Here is a 4,709-nt window from a genome sequence, read left to right as displayed (position 1 = left end):
GAAAAACTAACTCTAAAGTCCCAAGTCATGAGACCATAGCATATAACAATGACTTTCCCAGCCAACCCCTCCTGATGTCCATGTGGCTCATGTAAACAAGTTCTCTTTCTTATGGGACCTCTCTGCTATCTTCTTCACACCTGCTAGAATGTCCTTGAAAGGTTTCCATACTGCCAACTCTCAGCAAGCTTCTGTAGAACTGGAGAGGTTTCGTTTCTCTAACTAAGCCATTTGAAAGCAACACTTCCCCCCTTACTCTAATGGCAAGATGAAAACATAGAGGCATGTAGCTGTCAAATTTTCACTCTTGACACATATATGTCATACAACTAAGTATATATCTAATGCAAATGTTAAAAAATTGTTTGAATGTTTGAATAAGTATGTGATCATAGCAGATATCCAAAATATTCATTGGTTGGCTCAGACTGATGTATGAAATATAGCTCCTTTGCTACCATACATTCCTTCTGGGCTCACATTTTCCCATTATACATCACCAAGCCAAAAAAATGCATCCTTGCATTACAGTTGTCAGAATATTGCAGTGCCAGTGGGATTACTGGCAGAATTCCCCTGATATCATTTAGACCATTCTGAGTTCTGTGCAGACCAAATAAAAAATGAATAAAAAAATTCTTCCTCTGCCCTTTCTTATCTTGTTCTCTGGTAGTTTCAATTTCTTTTTTTAAACTGGTATTATTATTATTAAAATAGGAAAAAAGTGCCATAAAAGAACATTCTGCATATCTTTCCTTAACTACAGTTTCAGAAGCAAAGTTGCAGACCTCTGGAAAGATCTTGACACATTTGTAGTCCCATCATAATGTCAGTCATCCAGAATCAACTTCCCTCCGTCCAGTGCGCTCCCAGAGAGAGGGCCTCCTCAGGGTGCCGCCGATCCAAGAATGCCGATTGGTGACCCCCAGGGGGAGAGCGTTCTCTGTGGGCGCGCCAGACCTTTGGAACCGCTTACCGGTCGAGCTCCGGATGGCCCCCGACCTTCGCTCCTTCCGGCGCGATCTCAAAACATTCTTTTTTGAACAAGCTGGCCTGGTCTGACGGGATGGGGTTGGGTTTTTAAAACTAGTTTTAATTTTAATATGTATTGATTTTATGGGCATGATGTTTAATGGCTTTTTAATTTTTGTATTCGATTTTTATTGTGTATTGCCCTGTTCACCGCCCTGAGTCCTTCGGGAGAAGGGCGGTATAGAAATCAAATTATTAAATTAAATTATTAAATTAAATATTTACCAGTGATGGCGAACCTTTTAGAGCCTGAGTGCCCAAACCGCAACCCAAAAACTCACTTATTTATCGCAAAGTGCCAGGGCCGCATCAGCATTATGGTGCGCTCAGGGGCATGGCCCACTGGGTGGGCGTGGCCATGATGGGTGTGGCCTACTGGGTGGGCATAGTCAGCTCAATGTCACTCACGTCAGGAGCAGCTGTGTGGGCCTGGTGCTGATCTGAGGGTCTTTGGCAGAGGGGGGTGGGATTGGGGCAAAGGCCAGGGCATGGTCCACAGGAGGAGCCTCACCGTCCCTCTCAGGCCATGCAGGGGGTCCCCTGGATGGTGACACAGAATGCCTGGAGCCCTGGGCAGCAGAGGTCAAATGCCCAGCCTGGCCCTTGAGCTCCCACATCATCAGGACCCCACAGTCCTGCCTAGCCCAGCCGCACTTCCCCGTGGGGGTGCGCAGCTGCGCTTATCTCCTCGAGGCTGCTGCTGTTATGGTCACTCTCCTTGGCCAGGTTGCTCATGGTGGGTGCAGGAGGGCAAAGTGCATGGGTCAGAGGGAGGCCCACTCTCTCTCCATGCGAGGAGACCTGGCTTTGTAACCAAAGCATTCTCAGCAATAGGATGGGAGACCACCAGGGTATGGTGAAAGGGCAACAGGGTTTCTGGTGGCCAAGTGCTAAGGCAGGACTTCCCACAGGCCCTTCCTCCCTCTCATTCCAAATCTCCCTCCCTCCCTTCTTCCTTCCTCCCTCCCTCCCTCCCTCCCTCCCTCTGTCCCCTCCTCTCTCCCTCTCCTCTCTCTCTCTCTCCCTTTCTCCCCCTTTCTCCAAAGTACAAAAACATGTTTGGTACTTCCATCGCTCACCCTGCTCACGACATGCATGCCCACAGAACGGGCTCTGTGATAGAGGATTAAACAACTGGGTGATTTTGGGCCAGTCATTCTCTCTCAGCCCAATCCACCTCCCAGGTGTGTTGTAAGGAAAATAGGAGGAGAAAGGTATGTTGGATATGTTCGCTCCTTTGAGCTATTTGTAAAAATAGTATAGGAGAGATATAAATAAAAATAAAATTAAATAAATAAATAAATACTGGATTTCAGGACCTGTACTGATTTTCCAGGGAGGGTTTCCATGTAGGGAAACCAATCCAAAGTAAGCAGCAGGTTGGCTAGAAGATAATATGAGATACGTTCAGAAGGCTCCACTTTGCAAAAGATATGAGAGAGAGAGAGACAGAGACAGAGACAGAGAGACAGAGAGAGACAGAGATTCCAAATGCTCATCTGTATGGAAATTCATCTTTTCCATCTCCAAGTGTAGTGATGTAAATATGAAAGTTTGATTAATTGAATGAATAGGAAATTAGAATGTAGATTCATTATAGGAAGCTACTTTGCTTTACTTATTGATAATTAATTCATTTGTATTGAATTTAATTTGGCCTGTACTGTAGGGCCAATGGAGATGGATATTAATTTTAAATTAAAGAAAAATCTATCTCTATTGGTCCTTCAGTACTGGCTCGATCATTCGTTTATGTTCTGCAATAAAGTAAATAACAATATGGATAAACTTGTACATATAAGGCTCTCTTAAGTGGCATCTGGTTTTTTAAACAGTGTGTGCAAGGTAATGGGACACTGACCCCTTTGCTGGTCTCGGGAATCTTGCCAAGCACCTACTCTTGAATTTACTGTTCCTATTTGGCTCTTGGGCTGCCCATGTCCCATTGCTATGTGGTAGTACTGATCTTCCAGCAGAAAAGATTAACATATTTCTAAGGATGCAGCCAAAAACTGAGCTCAGGAAGTGCTACTCTTGATTTTGTACGAACAGGTTGGATCTGCTTGAACAGAACACAATTAATTCCTGCTCCTTTATCACTTTTTGAAAATAGAAGGCAATAAGAAATTGCACAAGCAACAGTCCATGGGCCAACAAACAGATTCTTTTTGAAGACCACTGGTACTAAAACAGGTCATGTTTTTAGTTAATTATAGACTTTGGATTTAAACAGTCTTCCAAAGAGGTTAGCCATCTTAGACATCTTGAAGGCACCACTGCATAATGCCAATCAAATGATTGTACAATTTATCGCACACTCACTTTTGGTGACTTATGTCCCACCACTTCTCCACAGCAGCCATAGATCTGTCCTCCTCTTGAGGATTACTCTGTGGGAATAGAGATTATATTCCCAAAATGCAAAAAACAATTGTGGAAACCTTCCTGGTTTGTATTAGACTACAGCTCCCACAACTCCCAGACCAGGTTGGGAATTGCAGGCCATGTTTAAAGAGCTGCCTTTAAACACGGCCTGGCCAGTTCGTGGATTGTGGGAACCAGCGGGAACAGGGTTGGTCTAGGATTGCCAAAGCAAGTGCTTAGCCCAGCCTACAGGACAAGATGCGCCAAGTACCCAGACAATCTTCCTTCTCAGCAGGGCCTATCAACTCCAATTTGCACTGCGTTCTGCAGATAAAATCCTGAAGTTTCGCAGCTGAGCATCTAAGTACACTCAACACGGGCCCCCCGAGCTGCTCGGCTCCTGCTGCAACGAGTGGGGAAGCCAAAGACACCAGCTGCAGTGGCGATGGTGATTGCCGCTTCGGCACTGTCAGCGGGAGGGTTTGCGTGGGAGCAGGCCAGTGATGAGTACATGGTGAGGCTACCACTCTCTCTGCCATTGACCAGCCCTTAGCAGGTACCGAGCAGAGAGCAGACTTGCAACATGACAAACCCCCACAGCCTCAACAAGGCGCTGAAGATGTCTCTGCAGAGGAAGACCAAGATTCATTTGGCAGCTGGTGGGTATGCGCGCTCATCACAAATGAGTTTGGGAGGAGGAAGAGGGAGGCTGGATCCCTGCTGCTGCCCGCCCCTCCATTATGCATCTTCCATGGGAGTCATGTTGGGATTTAATAGCAATGTTACATTTTTCCCGTTTCGCTCATTCAGTGAATTCACGTTAAGGTGTGTGTATGTAACCGGAGCAATCGCTCCAGCTCATCCTGGTAGGCAGACTCATCCCCTTGGAAATAAGCCCCACCACTGTTGTATCATCTGCCAATTTAACAATAATATTGCTAGGATGAGTGGGGGTGCAGTCATAAGTGTAGAGGGTGTAAAGTAGGCAGTTCAACACACAGTCCTGTGGGGAGCCCATATTAAGAATAAGGGCTGAAGAGATATAATTGCCTAATCTAACCCTCTGAGAGCAGCCAGACAGGAATTTCATAATCCAAAGGCAGATTAAATGTGAAAGTCTGAGGTTGTGTGTATGGAAGGTGTTAAATGCAGAGCTAAAATCCACAAAGAGCATTCTTACATAGGTCCTCTGCTGTTCCAGATGAGTTAGAGCAGTATTGAAAGTGATGGCTATGGCCTCCTCCTCTGTTGATCTTTTTGCTCTGTTTGCAAACTGGTGACTGTCGAGTGTGTAAGGGAGGCAGGACACAATG

The sequence above is a fragment of the Vipera berus genome, assembly GCF_964194415.1.
Source record: "Vipera berus genome assembly, chromosome: 7".
In the NCBI taxonomy this organism is placed as follows: domain Eukaryota; kingdom Metazoa; phylum Chordata; class Lepidosauria; order Squamata; family Viperidae; genus Vipera; species Vipera berus.
This window is presented reverse-complemented; position numbering follows the sequence as displayed.